This window comes from Canis lupus, chromosome 5 (genome assembly GCF_003254725.2).
Source record: "Canis lupus dingo isolate Sandy chromosome 5, ASM325472v2, whole genome shotgun sequence".
Taxonomy (NCBI): domain Eukaryota; kingdom Metazoa; phylum Chordata; class Mammalia; order Carnivora; family Canidae; genus Canis; species Canis lupus.
Genome location: NC_064247.1, coordinates 5,981,495 through 5,998,844, shown reverse-complemented (window position 1 = coordinate 5,998,844; position 17,350 = coordinate 5,981,495). Strand labels below are relative to the sequence as shown.

Below are 17,350 nucleotides of genomic sequence, written 5' to 3'. Positions count from 1 at the left end.
TTTTGTGTTTGGTCTATTTCTCTGTTTAGCTTCCTCCCCAGATTGACTTCCCTCATGATGGTGAAATGACTGCAGTGACAATCACAAATTTAGGGCCATTGGAAATGGACAAAGAGGGAATGAACAGTTGATGGACATGTCTGTTGTAAACATTTAAAAATGAAATACTTGCTTACCTAATTTAAAAGATTAAAAGGCACTACAATGCAGGGAAAGGGGCATTGAGGCAAGACAAGGATGTTCCCTTCTCACCACTTCTTTGCAACATCATACTGGATACAATACTCATGCAATAAAAAAGGAAAAGGTATAAGATTGGGAAGCAAGACATAAAACTATCTTTGTTCCTAGATGACATGCTTGTCTATGTAGAATATCCAAAAGAATCAAGGGGAAAACTCCTGGAACTAATAAGAGATTAGATAGCAAGATTGTAGGATACACGGTTATTATACAAAAGTCAATTGTTTTCCTGTATACCAACAACAAACAAGTTGGATTTAAATTAGAAACACCAATCATTTACACTCGCACCCAATGAACTAAAACACTTTGGTATAAGTCTGACATATATATTAGATATCTATGAGGAAAACTACAAAACTCTGATGAATAAAGCCAAAGAACAAAATAAATGGAGAAATATCCGTGAATAGGAAGACTCAGCATTGCCAAGATGTCAAACCTTCCTAACTTGACCTCTAGATTCAAGGCAATCCCAATCAAAATCTCAGCAGGTTATTTTATAGATATCAACCGATTGATTCCCAGGGAGAGGCAAAAGACCCAGAATAGCCAACATAATATGGAAGGAAAAGAACAAAGTTAGAAGACTGACATTGCTCAACTTTAAGACTTACTATAAAGCTACAGTAATCAAAACAGTGTGGTAATGGCAAAAGAATAGACAAATCATCAATGGGACAGAATAGCCCAAAAATAAACCCATAGAAGTATAATGATGTAAACTTCGACAAAGGCACAAAGGGAATACAATGGGGCAAAAACAGTCTTGCCAACAATGGTGCTAGAACAAGTGGTTATCCACACGTCAAACAGCGAATCTAGACACAGACTTCGCACCCTTCACAAAAATTAACTCAAAATGGATCATAGGCTTAAATGCAAAACTATAAACATGTAGAAAATAACACAGGAAAAAAAAATAAAATAACACAGGAGAAAACCTAAACGACCTTGGGTATGGTGATGCCTTTTTAGATACAGCACAATGGTGTAATGTATGAAAGAGATAATTGGTAACCTGGGCTTCATTAAAATTAAAACTTTCTGCTCTGTGAAAGCCCGTATCAAAAGAATGAGAAGACAAGTGCCAGACTGGGAGAAAATATTGGCAAAAGACACACCTGATAAAGGACTATTATCTAATATCTACAAATAACTCTTAAAACTCAACAAGGAGAAAACAAACAGCCTGATTTTAAAAATGGGCCAAAGACTCTAACAGACACCTCACCAAAGAAGACATGCAGATGGCAAATATGCATATGAAGAGATGCTCCACTTCATAAGTCATCAGAGAAATGCAAATGAAAAAAAAAACAAAAAAATAAAAATAAAAAACGATACAACTACAGACCTGTTAGAATGACCAGATCAAGAACACTGACAAAACCTAATGCTGCCAAGGATGTGGACTAAATAGGAACTCTCATTAATTGCTAATGGGGAAAAAAATTGCTAATGGGTATGCAAAATAGTACAGAACTTTGGAAGATACTTGGGCAGTTTCTAACAAAACCAAATGTACTCTTACCATGCAGTCCAGCAGTTGTGCTCTTTGGTATTTACCCAAAAAAGTTGAAAACCTGTGTCCACACAACAACCTGCCCAGATGTTTGTAGTAGCTTTGTCATAATTACTAAGCTTGGAAGCAACCAAGATACCCTTCAGTAGATGGACAGATAAACTGCGATATATCCAGACAATGGAACATCATTTAGCTCTAAAAAGAAATGACTGTAGGCAATGGAAAGACACAAAGGAACCTTAAATGTATATTTCTAGGTGAAAGAAGCCAATCCGAGAAGGCCACATACCGTGATTCCAACTATATGACATCTGAAAAAGGCAAAACTATGGAGACAATAAAAGATCAGTGGTTGCCTGAAAGTGGAGGTGGAGATGAATTAGGCAGAGCACAGAGGATTTTCAGGGCAATGATAATAGTCTATAGAACATTATAACAATAGATACATGTTATTATATGTTAGTCCCAACACAATGAATATACAATATCAAGAATGAGCCCTTAGGTAAATTATGGACTCTGAGTGATTACGTGTCAATGAAGGTTCATCTTTGCCTTTAAAAAAAAAAATAAAATTACCATTTGGTAAGTGATGCCAATAATTGTGGGAGCAGGAGCCATATGGGAAATCATTTTACCTTTCTCTCAATTTATTATAAATCTAAAACTGTTCTTAAAAAAATAAAGTCTATTAAAAAATGAAAGGAGGGAGAAGTGCACTGAGACCAAAAATCAGGCGATGTGAGTTCAAATCCTACCACCACCTTTTACTTCCTATAAGATATTCGACAGTTCTCCAGGTCATTCCACACGTTTCCTGCCCTGTAAAATAGCTACTTAAAGACTTGTCATAAGAAGGAAGAGGGGTGACATGGAGGCAGATATAGGATGCAGATTTGGTGGCAGGAAGTGAAAGGTGTTCCCAGCTTGATGGCTTCCATTGTCTCGGTGGAAAGAGATATAGATCACCTATAGAGCAGGAGGTGATGTGGGGGCACTAGAAGTGCAGGAGGGGCAGACAAGGCTTAAAATCATTATGGCAAAAGCGGGAGAGGAACGTAGTAAGATCATCCTCACAAGCTAGTAACTCAGTAAATATCTCCAAATGAAGCAAGAACAGCTTTAAAAATTGTAAATCCGCTTTCTGTGATGAAAACAAAAGTGAGCTATGAGAATGAATGCGCTATTCAAATATAAAACAAGATTACGATTGAAGTTAGTGGCTAATGAAAGAAGTCACTTCCCAGACATTTGCTTCGGATTTTCTCAAATACAGATGTTCTATTTCGGTAAGACCTCTTCAGAGGACTAAACTCTGTAAGTATTCTCACATGGATTACCACTCTTCTAGACAATTTGGACTCATGGCTGGGTAGCGTGGTAATTCAGCTAACTTGACCATCATCAGGACTAAGCGATTGCTACATTTAACTCAACCTGGAAAAGGTGAGAGAAGTCATAAAAAAAAAAAAAAAAAAAAAAGGCAAGGTGGCATTTTCCTGGAGTCAACAAGGGAGACTGTAAGACAATGACACCGGGAGGGAAAATGCAATTACGGACAGTTTATGTTCTGTTTATGTCATGTAGGGGTCCTAAGGGAGGGAGCTCTCTGCATAGGATGTAGGCAAGCCTATTGCTAAATCCTCTTTTGTCCCTAAGACCAGGCAGGGCAGGGCTAGGTGAGGTGCCATCAGGCTTTCCTTCAAAGGCTCCGAGAGCTCACCCTCTTGGGCCCTCATCTTCATCCCAGTGACAACTGTGCCTGGCATCCCAGCATCAGGGGAATTAACCTTAGGGGAAAAAAAAAATAATTTCTTACTTCTTACCCCAACTCTCAACAAGAATACCGTCGCTGTTTCTTGTGAGCCTTGCAGTCTTGTTTGACAATATAATGAGATCTGGTGAAACAGATGAAAAATGCCTTAACCTGACTGTTTATCTCAACCCTGCCAAAGCTTTCAGCCCCCCAGGCACTCCCTTCTCTGCAGAGAGGGTCAAGAACCTTTAGTTGCAGCCCATGGCTCTGAGCTGGCGTCTTGCTACACCAAGCCACTTTTGCAATAGCAGAAGGCCGGGGTTTCTGTCAGTTTGAATTTCCTGAAGTGTACTGGCCTGTGTCATGATCTCAATGGTGTCTGAAGGCAGTTTGCTCTGTCAAGTTTCTGGAGTAGAATGGGAAGGGAAAGGAGAAAGCGAGCGTTAGAAGCGGCTGAAAAGCAGGTTGGTAAGTGACACTCAACAGTGCTCGGCCAGGGCCAGGCTGGGTGTGGGGGGGCTGGGACCCCACAAATGAATAAACCCAAGAAAGCACCCTCTCAAGGTTCTAGAAGACCAAGTACATAGCCCAGAAGGGGTCTGTAATCCAGCTGACTCACTGATCACCGTTTTAAAGCCAAGTCTATGAAGAAGAAAGTAGTGAAGAGGTATTGAGAAATTTTCCAATTATTGTAAGTAAATTATGCAGCCAATCAAGATAGTTTTGAATGAGAATGCAATTTATTGTTTGAATAATTAGTGTGAGAATTTCTCTGACCTATCGGATGATGGTCACCCACCCACCTTGGGGTTTTGCGCCCTAACCTGATGGTTCTCTCCTGCTAGTCTCTAGCACGGATCCTGAACACCACCGTGCTGTCCTGGTGTATTTACGTGGATTTCCTCCACCTGCCGGAGCTCCTCAAAAGCAAGGGATTGTTTTCTCCCCTCACATCTTCATTCCTAGAAGGTGCTCTCTAAACAGACAGTAGTAGAATTAACCAATTAATGAATGAATAAAATAAGGTCGTAAGAGAAAGAACATACACACACACACACACACACACACACAATGCCTTGAGGGTAACACTGTGGGTCTCTGGGAGCCAGATTACCACAGACCTTTACCCTTACCCACCATCCTCCAAGTGAAGGGATTATCTTTCATCTCAATACCATCGCCCCAGCTGCCTCAGAGAGAAATCAGCCTCACCTCCACTTCCTGTTCTAGTGCTGGGCAGCACTGCCATTCAGCCACCCATGCTTGCACCATGGAGACTTGATTTTCACGAACGATCAAGTGATTTCCAGAAAGTCTCCTGAAGGGATAGAAAGATATCAATACATCTAGATATCCAAGAATTTCGTAGGATATTTAGGCAAGTTATCTTTACCTGGAATTTCTTTTTTTTTGCAGTGGTTCACTTTATTTTTTTATTATATTTATAATATTTATATATTATGCTGTAGTCTGATCTAGGCTACTATTGATTTCCATGTGGACTCTAAGCTCCTTGAAGACAAGGAAGGGCCTTGACTTTTTACCTACCACGTGCTTGGCCCATGGTCATTACTCAATATTTGAAGAATAAAGAAATTAAAAACTTACTTGAGAATGAGCCCAAAGGGATCCAAGATACAGCTCTCATTGACATCTGGCTTTGCCTCCCTTGGAGGGGGATACTGTTGCTCTCTCTTACTCTTGATGATGCCGAGCATCGTAATTTAGACGTAGAGGAAAACCATAGGCCCTTCGTGCCTTGTGTGAAGTTCTTGTGTGTATCTATTTGGGGGTTTTACTTTCTCTTTTAAGGCTGTGTAAGTGAAATGAACACCAAGTAGTCTGCATTGCACAAACCGCCTACCCCAAATGGTAGTTTGCCCAACACCCAAGGAAGTCAGATCTTAAAAAGAAAAGGAAAGCCCACAGTGGGGAACGTGATGCCGTAAGGAGAGAAGGGAGACCGAACAGTGGAGCCGAGCGGGGCAAAAGGCAAAGCTGGCAGGAACAAAGGAGGTGTTGTCACCGTTTTCCCCTTCGGATTGTTTCCACAAGGTTAGAACCGAAATAAAGCGGCATGTTCCTCAGAAAATTAAGATGTCCCTTTTAAAAATGATCTCTCCAGTTATCATCAGGGCAGCCTGTGTCCTGAGGGTCGTTAACCTTCTGCCCTCCATCCCTAACCCTAGGGCGCTGGGGGTATCTGTCTAAGAGACCGGCTTCTAGAGGGGGTCAGTATTCCCTCTGAAGAGCCCCCCCTCCCCCGAGCAAATGACTGAACAGATTAGGACGGATTAGACAAACAACAACTCAGACCCTTTTACAAGCACATTTTTCACTCGACACTCAAATTCCCTTCTGTGCCCCACAGTGTCACACAACCCAACGACTGGATAGTATTACTGAAATATCTTTGCGCCAGCCGAGTGCGTGGAACTGTGCAAAGCCAGATGTTCCTGTAACCGTGTTTTACGGAGTTATTTATATCCATATAATATTTGACATTTCCTGTGTTGTTAAAGAGTTGGGGGCCTTGACGTATTTTTAAGAGAACAGTGCCGACTTTTTATTTTTTTCTTTGATGCCCAGCACCAGAAATAAGTAATAGAGAAGAAGGACTGAATTAAACAGATGCTTAGCTATCTAAAGTCTACCTTATTTTAATGCCTTTCATCTTAAATGATCTTCATGAACGGCAAGATCCTAGAGTCATCTAGACTGAGCGTATGAATTAAGCCTACCATGCAATAAAAGCACATGCCCATGGACTTAAAATAAGTCAGCCCATAGACAAAAAATTTTAATAAATATTGAAAATATAATCCACATTTCTAGGACTAGACTTTATGGCGTATTGATACATGAATTATATCATCCCTTTGAACTTGATAGATATGGAAAGGGCTAGTTAAAATATTTTCAGGCTTAGTAAAATATTAGCTGGCAGATTTCTCTGGTTAAGTGAAATAATGGAAACTTTACAGAGCTGAAAGTATTTGGTTGATTCTAAGTGGTAAGAATATTTAAACTGTACATGAAATTTTATATCACAAAAGATAATCATTCTGCTTTCTTTATTTATTGTAAAGATTCACTCGCAAATTATTGTTTATTTTTAAGATTTCCAAATTTGAAAAAAAAAAGCCTTTCCCTCTATAGGATGACAAAAGTAGGGGTCCTGGTTTACAGTCCATATTTGATATCTCTGGCTGAGACACTGAAAGTAAGGATTTTGGAAAAACAAATAAGATGCAAATTATTTATGGAAATTTTGCTCTTCAGAGTTGCTCCATAAACTTTTTCTTTTTTCTATTTTTTTAAGATTTTATTTATTTATTCATGAGACACAGAGAGAGAGAGAGAGAGAGAATGGCAGAGACACAGGCAGAGGAAGAAGCAGGCTCCATGCGGGGAGCCTGACGTGGGACTCAATCCCGGGTCTCCAGGATCACGCCCTGGGCTGAAGGCAGCGCTAAACCACTGAGCCACCCGGGCTGCCCAACTTTTTCTTTTTAAAATTTATTTATTTGAGAGACAGAGAGTGGAGTGGTGGGCAGAGGGGGAGCAAAGGGAGAGAGAGAGAGAGAGAGAATCCCAAGCAGTTTCCCCACCGGGCACAGAGCCTGATGTGGGGCTCGATCCCACAACCCTGAGATCATGACCTGAGTCAGAATCACGAGCCCAGCGCTCAGCCGACTGAGCCATCTAGGTGTCCTATTTCATAAACTTTTTCAAAACTCCTTATGCTAATTTTTTTCCTTAAGATAAGTTTCTTTTCCCAAAAACAGAAGAGGTATGCTCACGACATTGTACAGAGAAATTTCCAGGCTTCCACCGTCTGCCTTATTCCTATTCATTCCACTCTATATCCCTTCCCATTCTCTGAAGCTGAGGACCCTCCTGACAAATCAAATCCTTCCCCTTAGTTTAAGAAAAGATGTCACGGCCCAGTGGTGCCCATCTGAGCACAGTAAGCCTGCCCACTCCATCCAGCCGTCAAATCCCTTGCAAATCCTCTAAGCTGTGATAAGTCTCCAGTCTTCAAATAACGGAGATATCCTCTTAGAGCATAGAGGTCAGGAGAGCCCCCAGGACACAGGCTCCTTTGTACCACCAATTCCCCAGCCTTTTATCACTGATCGTAATCAGATTCTGCACTGAATCGTGCCAGAGTTGCTCCACTGTAACAATTGGGATGGGGGGTAGTATCTGGAAGGCCAGCAGAATCCGAACCACTGACAAGGGTTTTTTTCTGGATCTGCATCTCCCAGATTTTTCCAGACCCTCGCTAAACCACTGGCCTCTGGCCCCTGAGTCAAGATTTTTTCCTATCTCCTGAAACTTAAGACTTTTCCTTCTACTAATATTCAACCCCCTACTCTTTCCTTTGAAAGACTAGATTTTCGTTTCCCTCGACATTTGTCATCCAACTTTGCTTCTTTCCTATTGACCTCAGAACTTTCTCGCTACTCCCACTAACAATGTCGGTCTAACACCAGATAATCTCCCATCAGGAGCCCCCTATAGTTTCCTGTGACAATTGTCCCACAGTATTTGGGAAGAAATAGAATTCTGTTCACAATCTTCTTCCACCGGCCTTCATTTTTTTTTAAAGATTTTATTTATTTATTTATTCATGAGAGACACACAGAGAGAGGTAGAGACACAGGAAGAGGGAGAAGCAGGCTCCCTGTGGGGAGTCTGATATGGGGCTTGATCCCAAGACCCCAGGATCACGCCCTGAGCCAAAGGCAGATGCTCAACCGCTGAGCCACCCAGGTGCCCCTTCCACCAGCCTTCAAATACACACACCCAGTATATTCTCATGGCAGCATTTCCTTTCCTGAAGTATAAATTTACACACCAAATACAAAGACTCGAGTCCAAAAGATATTTCCTCTGAAAGATCTGGCCCTTTCTTCAAAAATATCAATTGATTCACCTAGCCAGTCTGGAGTGTATGAAGCAAAGGTCCCACGTTTTGACTTTGGGGTGGGCAAGTTCATTTCACATAAAGACTTTCACAGTCACTGGTAATACCATTAGCCCAGCAGAACTGGACTAATGGATGTGGATACATTAAGACAATCCATTGACACCACATGGACAATGAACAAACAAAAAATATTCTACTGGCTTGGGTAACATAAAATTCCCAAATGTGAGAACTGTACATTGAAGTCTAAAGAATGATATCCACCTCAAAAAAAAATGGAGACAAAGAATGTTGAAAAGTCTAGAAGAGTTAGGGAGCCATTTCTACCAGACATCACAGATTCTAGCTTCTGAAAACTGAATATTAATAAGAAAACATAAGCAGAGCATCTAGTACAGTGCCTGTTGTATAATAGGCACTCTGTACTTTATTGCTACAATCATTATGGTTATTATACTAGGGATGGATAGAGTCCTGTCTTCAAAATAAAAAAAAAAAATAGAGGCACAGAGGGGGAAGAGCTACCTTCCACCAGGCCAAACCTACCTCTCCTGCCCCTAATCTCCATGCTCAAAGCAAATGCTGCCTATTAGAGTGGCCAGAGCAGCCACCGTTCTATTCCTGATTCCCATCTTCTGAGCCTAACATTCAGAAACACTTAGAAAACAAACATCTAGTCACCAGATGTCCCTAACATCTGGCTAAACCCATAAAACTATCCTCTACCACCACCGCCGCCTTCCTAAACTCCAAAGGGTAAGCGGGGGGGGGGTAAGAACCTTATGAAATCTCTGATGTAGTGAAATAAGATCTTGACATGTTCATCATTGTGACTTTTTTCTTTCTTTGTTGCATGGCCCTAACTCTCTCCTCCGTTATGCAGAGGCATCCACGTGGCCTCAAGGAAAAGTCGGACTTCTATAGCAAGAGGATTAAAAGAAGAGAAATTCTAACGTTCTATTCTTTGTCAAGTTCTAACCTAAGCTCTTGTATACCCAAAGGGAAGGTCATAAGTGCAACTGGAAATCATGTGTATGCGAAGGCAAAGAAGACAGAGTAAAGGAGGAGAGGAAAATGATCATACCCTCCAGCCTACAGAGACCTGATCATGGTGACCAGGGCTGGCAGTAGAGGGGCAAACGTGCTGAGGTCAAGATTACAAGATGTCAGGGGCTGAGACAAAATAAGGAAACCTGAGCAGCTTCACTGGAAAGAAAGGAGTCCACCCAGAGACAGCCACGCGGCCCATGAGCTCACTGCACCAGGGGCCCGGTAGAAGCAAGACGCCTGAAGAACCTTGCACATTGTTCGAGAGGTATACCAGCTGACCTCAGTTCTTTCAGGTAGAGTCTTCTGGCATCTGTTTCTGGCAAGAAACCTGTAGCTTCTCCAACAGAAGGACATCCCAGCCAAGCTCCAAGATGTCACTGAGTCTCAGTGTGGGTGTCAATCTGTGAGCATTCCAGGACCCTCACTCCCACCCCTTAGAACAAGATGGGTTGCCTGACTTCTAGCCAAACAGAATGATATAGAAAGGAAGGCTCAGCACCAGACCTTGGATAGTTTGGATCAAGATCTTTCTTTCTTTCTTTTTTTTTTTTTTTTAAGATTTTACTTATTTATTCATGAGACACACGGAGAGAGAGAGACAGAGACAGATACATAGGCAGAGAGAGAAGCAGGTTCCCTGTGGGGACTCTGATGCAGAACTCAATCCCAGGACCCCAGGATCACGACCTGAGTCGAAGGCAGATGCTCAACCACTGAGCCACCCAGGCGTCCCAGGACTGAGATCTTTCAACCTCGACCCTACTTTCATTTGGAGCTGGCTACTCCTGTGTTGTGAGGGCTGTCCTGCGTAGCGGAAGATACTTACTTAGTAGCATCCCTGGACGACAGCCACTAGGTGCCAACAGCACACCACTACTTCTTAGTTGTGACAACCAAAACATCTCCAGATGCACCTGCAGGGGGGCGGGGTGTGAACCTGTCCCCATGTGAGAACTACCGGTGTAGCCAGGAGGGAGACCCTTCCTACTTATGGTGAATCTGTCCCCTCCTTCAATATTCCAGTACAAGGTATTGCATCAGCGATATCCACTTAGAGCTGCAATCTGTGACCAGTGAGCCACTATCTCAGACGCTACCCCAATAAGTGCATTTCTTTTAATAGTCTCAAAATATTTAAAGCACTCACCACTACTATTAATATCCCAACACACTATTCTCACAACTCACACACACACACACAAACTTTCAGAAGTCTGGTGTAAACCAACGCCAACGGAAACGATTTCTTTTCCGAGGGCAATAACTAAGTTGAGTAGTTCATTCTGAAGGGGGAATTTTTATTGGCTTAAGGACTTAGGGAGCAAATGAAAGGAAGCTAGATGATGATGGCATGAGTGGTAAAACATCAAAAATGGGAACAAGTCTAATACAGAACTTGGGGCTGGTGGTAATTGCTGTGCACTGGGCATTGTTCACGTAATTGATACTATACTCAAATATAGATCACTAGATGTATAATATTGGTAAACGACGTTAATTTTTCTAATGCTTTTTATTCATCTGCCAAAAGGGCATATAATAACATACTATATGGGATTGCAATACGGATTAAATGAACTCAGTCAATAAAGTCATCAGCACAGGGCCAGATATTTAATAATGTCTTCATAGAGTTAGGCACTATTATTTTCATCATAACAGAATAACAAATGGACCTGGCAAATGGTGCTAAGAACAACGTTTGCCATGTTTTGAAGCTCTGACTTATCTGATCCTTACTCAGTCTTGTGACACAGACCCAGGGATCGTTACACCCCTTTGACACAGAAATCAAGGGCCGCAGGTCACGCAGACTTGCCTCCAGACACATCACAAGTACAAGGTATAGCTTAAGACTCTAGGCTAGATGCTCCCGTCCTTACCTGAGTTCTCTTACACCATGCTGAGAGTCAAAACCCTTAGGTCAGGATGATTTCAGCTGACTCAGATGGCTTAAAATTCCTTCTAATAAGGAAATTTATTTTATCATATAACTGGACATCCAGAGGTTGGGCAGATTCTAAGAACACGCACTCAGGACTCTGGCTGCATTTCCCTGAGATGCTCTCAAGCTGCCCCCACTCTGAGTATCTACTTTGTTCTCAAGGCACCTTCCATAAAACGGCCACCAGAGGAAACTGAGATGGAGAGAGAGAAAGTGCCTATTTACTGCTCCTCTTAAAAGTGAGAAAGAACATTCCCAGAAGTCTCTGCACACTTTGCCCCAAGCAGAATAAGACCACATGGCCACTCTTGAACTAAATATGCTCAAGGAGAATGGCACTGCCCTGATTTATGTTGTCGAATCGTAGCCCATCCCTGGAGCCGAGGGTGGCTGAGGCATCCCTGAGAAACTGGGCAGGGCCTGAGGAGGCATGCACTGTGCCAAGATGCGCTGGGGAGGGAAGGTAGGCAGGTAGGCCGCCATCAAACCCACTGGTGTTTAGGACTTACAACTCCTAATGAGGGCATTGTCCAGCTTCCACATTTTGTGTGTGTGTGATGATCATCCAAAAAAAGAGTTCTAGATGAATCTCATAATGCCCTCAACAAGGAAGTGAGACTTAAGGAGCCTTGGAGAGAATGGGGCAGAGGGGGAGAGGGGGCTCGTACAGACCAGGAATCCTCTCAGAGGCATTTATATCTAAAACAGGAGAAGCAGCAGGTCTGAATGAAGAGAAGCTCAAGGCATGAAATCCTCAAAAAGATGAAAATCCCATGTAGTTTCATTCCAAAGCCTCAGACATCCCAACAACTGCTTCACGGTCTTCCCTGACATTTCATTTGCTCTGAGTAACAAAAAGCAGCTCTACACCTTCGGTTTGTTATTTAACACATTGCAGAGAAGTTGGCTTGTCAGCTTTTTATGAACAGTTCCTCCTCTGAAACATCATAAATCCCTAGCAGTTCAAGTGTTGGGTTCGCTCTGTGTTTCCAGATCTGAGCAGCAGCTGATTCATAGATACTGCCTCGTACTGGCCTGAAGACGTCCCCGGAGGACAGGGATGAAGAGCTGAGAAAGCCTGGAGAACATGACTACCAGGATATGCTTTCCTAATGGGCTTGGGGCTCCTGCCCAATCCTGAGGCGCCAACCACTGCTCTGTGCGTCTTGGTGGAGGCCCCAGAGGAGGGCATCCAGCGGAAGCCAGAGGCGAGCCAGCGTTCCTATAGGTCAGAGAAGAGAGAGGAAGGGAGACACACGGAATGGGTGGGGGTAGTGCTCTTGCACGACTTCCTGAGGGGTGCCCAGCTCCCTGCCCAGACCCCACGCTGGGGTGGGAAGGGATGGCTGCAAGCACAGCGGGAACCTCCCAGTCCCACCACGAGGCCCAGACCTTGGCCCTGCGTGCACCCAGTTCCCCTGCAACGTCCACCCTCGCCTTCATCCCAGCACGAGATCCCCAAGCCCTCCCGCCCTCCCAGGTGAGTCCTAAGAAAGCCACGTCACTCAGACAAGCACAGAAGCCTGAGAAGGCTGATCTCACAGCTCTGATAAGTCAGCGGCCCCTTCAATTCTACCCAAACATTCCCAAAGGACTGGCCACCACCCCCCCTGCAGGCACACCCACACTTTCCAGCACCAGGTTAAGACCCATTTAACCCACATATCTGGAGCTGCAATGTCCAGAAACCCCATCACCAACTCAAAGCTCCATGAGCAGCAAAACCAAAGTTGGGGGACAGGGGAGGACAAGACCTCAAAAGAACAAAACCAAGAGCACTTGCTTGTGAGATTTCTTTTCCAAGTCAACTCTTTTTTGGGGGGGATTAGGGGAGGTGGCTGCACAGTGGGTCTGGGATCTTGGGCCGGGGCTGAGGTATGGTGGTCCGTCTGCCCAAGACATGGCCCGGCCTTCGGAGCAGAGCGCTCCTCCTTGCTCTACACATGTGCTCCCTGACTTATGCGACTCCAGCCTTCTGTTTCTGTTTATTTGTCTTGCGTTGTGTTGTTTTATTAACCAGAAACTTGAAAAGGAGGCTTTCTTTGTTGTATTGCCATTTGGCAGAAGACTAGAGGTTACAGTAGCAAGCGGAGCCTAAACATTTTTTTTTTTTAATCTCGATGAAAGTTTCTTCCAGAGAGAAAAACTATATCCGATTCCCTGTCTCCCATTGAACCTCTGAAGGACTTCCCACACCTTACCTTCAAATAACAGAACCCTGGCCAACGAAAATGGAAAAACATAAATTTGTGCACGTAAAATGAAAAATCAGAGGGTGCCGACAGGCCTGTGTCAACAGGGTATTTTTAGCTATCAGTGGATTTTTAGAATCAAGTTTTAAGGCATGGTTCTTTGCACATGGACATGGGATGTGTATTTTTAGGACCTCCGCTACCCTGGCTATCCTCACCTCATTTTTATCCTCATTAGGTAGAGAGTGTCCCCACTTAAAAGACTAGGAAAACAGAGGCGCAGGGCAGGGTAGGATGACTGGCTGAAGGGTAGGATTCCTGGTGACTGAGAGGCCCAGATGAATGTCTACAAGGGACAACCCCTTGGGAACTACACCTCTCCTTCCATCATGCCTCGATCTCCATTTCTCGATGTGCACTCGCTGGCCCCCTCCCTAGGATTAAATAGTGCCCTTTTATCGTGCATGACTTTCATCTCTCTCCACTACAGACTCAGCTCCTCATCTCTAAGCTCAAAGGAAAAAAAAAAAATTAAGCGCAGAAGGAACTCTCCTGCAAGATTCTGCAAGATTCAGAATCTCTGTCCCAAATCCTCACCGAATGGTATTAACACAAAGGGTGACAGTGAGTGACGAGCTCTGGCTGGGGTTCAGTTACCTCGGGCCCAGCCCCTGGTGCCAGAGGAGGAGATGCAGGCAGCAGCTCAATTTTCCCTCTATTTCCCTCCACAGTCACGGGTGGCTAAGTCTCAACGATCAAGCTGTGGCCGTTAGAGGCAGGAAATGGAATCGGAGAAGAGAGACTCGAAGTCACCCACCATGGAGAGCCCAGGGTGCTATGCGTCTTCCAGGTCCCTGAGCTCCCAGCCCGGGAGCACCTGGACAAATCCTCTAGGGCTCCGATGGCCCATCGCCTTTCCTGAACTCCTGGTGAATCTGTGTCTCGGTCCCCACTGGTGGCTGTTGCTCCGTGGCTTTTGAGGAGCTGTCCTGAACTTCCTGAAAAACTGGCTCAATAGGGTCAAGTCGTGCACAACTGTCTGGGCTGAGAATCAGGTGGGGTGGCCCAATCCTTGCTCCTGAACCAAATGGAAAAATCGGATTGGAAACCGCTTCCCTTTGTCCTCAGTTTCCAGAAACTGTGACCGATCATGGATCTAAAAGTAGGATCTAGAAGTAGGACATGGTCCTCTGGAGGTGGTGATGGGGACCTCTTTTGCCAACACCTTGCATAGGGTCTTTTCTGTGGCTGCTTCTGATCAAATATCACCCGGGTCTGTATGCTCATCTACCTAAATGATGAAAATTAGGAGCATGATAGCGGCAGCTTCTCCTACAGTCATGCAGAAACAGTGAGAGAGTAGAGGATTTTTTTTTTTAAGTAACTGTACAGGATTGTTTATAAACTGAACCAGATGAATTCCTAAAGCCAAATGTGTCTCACTTTTCAACCCACCACAAGGTGCAGGTAGGTGTGTGTGCCTACAAACTGAAGAGAGCCTTCTTACCTTGAAATTAGTTCAAGAATACTATAGATTGGGGCACCTGACTTGCTCACTTGGTGAAGTGTCTGCCTTCGGCTCAGGTCATGATCTCAGGGTCCTGGGATCGCGCCCCACATTGGGCTCCCTGCTCAGCGGGGAGTCTGCTTCTCCCTTGACCCCTCTCTGCTGCTTATGCGTGCTCTCTCTCTCTCTCTCTCTCTCACACACACACACACATAAATAAATAAATAAAATCTTTAAAAAGGAAAAAGAATATTCTAGACTATCAGGCTGCCTGGTTCTGTTTAAAAATCAGTCACTGATACTTTCAATTTTTCTAAAAAACAATTTTTTAAAAGATTTTATTTATTTATTCATGAGAGACACAGAGAGAGGCAGAGGGAGAAGCAGGCTCCATGCAGGGAACCCGATGTGGGACTCAATCCCAGGTCTCCAGGATCAGGCCCTGGGCTGAAGGCGGCGCTAAACCACTGAGCCACCCGGGCTGCCCTGAAAAACAATTTATGAATTTATCCCTTGTATGTAGACTGATTTCAATGGAAATAATTCAGGTATTTTTTTATTTGAAGTTTTTCTGGAGATGTTACTACATTTCAGAATAGATATACTTTTTTAAAAAGTTTTATTTATTTAAGTAATCTCTACACCCCCTGTGGGGTTTGAACTCATGACCCCAAGATCTAGAGTCACATGCCCTTCTGACTGAGCCAGCCAGGTGCCCCCAGAATAGGTACACTTTAGGATCTGTAGCTTCTGAATTCTTTAGAGTTTGGTGTAACCAAATTTCATCAGTGATAATAAAAAATATTTGAAACATTTAAGATAAAAAGCCATTTATTAGTATAGTTAGTATTTATTGGGAATCAAGTTCCAGACATTGTACTGAGTACTTTAATACAAAAAATAAGTTGGTATTTATTAGGACTTTTTGACATATTAGAACTCTTTGTTAATGAGGAGCCATTACACAAACCTAGGTCTATTTGACCCAAAGCTGGAATCTTACCCGCTACACTATATTGCTTCATAGTACGGTTAGTGGTGGAAATCTAATTGTAATTGTGAAATCATTCTTGACAGCTCTGTTAGTCAATCAAATTTCTGAGCCCTTAATAGGTACTCAAATTTCTACATATTTGGTCTTTTCAAGGAGTTTTCCAGTAGTTAAAAAAAGAAAGTTTCTTTTTAATTGCAAATATAATAAAACTATAGGCACAAGTAAGTCTTTGTGTATGTATAGCATTGCATGATTTTTTGGAGAATTATTAGCCTAATCCCTTAATAATCAAGGGTATATTTATGTTTATATGTTTCAGTACTGAAGCATTTATGTAATGTTAAATACTGATATTTGTGGCTAATCTTAGCCACTAGTGACAAAGTTGAGCAAAAATAGTACAATCAGGTCAGATGGAGCAATGAACACCAATGTCATATAAATTCCTTAGAAAATACTTGCAAATTTCACGTTTCTTGATATTGTTAAAATGTCAGTTCCCTCTGTTTTACTATAGGTTCATCACAATCCCCAACATAACCCCAGTAGTCTTATGGAGTTCAACAAGGTGATTCTAAAATTTATTTGGAAAGACAAAGGTACTAGAGTCGCCGGAACAAACCTGCAAAAGAACAAAGTCACAGGACTCACGTTACCCATTCACACTATGATTTCCAGACTCAGTACAAAGCTACCATAGTCAAGGCAATATGGTATTGACATATAGATCAATAGAACAGAATAGAGAACTCATAAACACACAAATACAGTCAACTGATTTTTGAGACAGGTACAAACGAAATTCAATAAAGAAAAGATAGTCTTTTCAACAAACAACTCTGGAACAGTTAGATGTTTGTATGTAAAATATTAAGTAATTAAATAATGAACCATTACAAATATTGCACATCTTATACAAAAATTATTTCAAAATACGTCAGAGGCTGAAATGTAAAGTTCAAGGCTATCCAAGGTCTAAAAGATAACATAGGCGAATACCTGCTTGACTTTAGGTATGGTAAAGAGTTTTTAGATATGACAGCCAAAGCAAGACTCATAAAAGAAAAAATATAAACTAGACTTTATCAAAATTTAAAACTTTTGCTCAGAGAAAGACACGGTTAAGAGAATCAGAAGACAAGACACAAAATGGAAAAAAATATTTCCAAAGATAAATGTGACAACAGATGTTTTTCCAG

At 42.7% G+C, this 17,350-nt stretch overlaps 2 long non-coding RNA genes across 4 annotated transcripts in view; both read right to left on the bottom strand.

The window, feature by feature from the left end:
* LOC112671075 (uncharacterized) overlaps window positions 1-17,350 on the bottom strand; it is a 49,458-nt gene that overhangs the window by 11,303 nt on the left and 20,805 nt on the right. The gene's annotated exons all lie outside the window — the stretch shown is intronic.
* LOC112671074 (uncharacterized) lies at window positions 3,603-5,618 on the bottom strand. Of its 2 annotated transcripts, XR_003143369.3 has the most exons (5): window positions 5,136-5,618; window positions 4,740-4,845; window positions 4,352-4,503; window positions 3,774-3,933; window positions 3,603-3,669 (listed from the first exon to the last, which is right to left on the bottom strand). It is a non-coding gene; the product is annotated as an uncharacterized LOC112671074 (long non-coding RNA). The 2 variants fall into 2 exon arrangements; XR_004815873.2 differs by lacking the exons at window positions 3,603-3,669; window positions 3,774-3,933 and having other exon boundaries at window positions 4,246-4,503; window positions 5,136-5,406.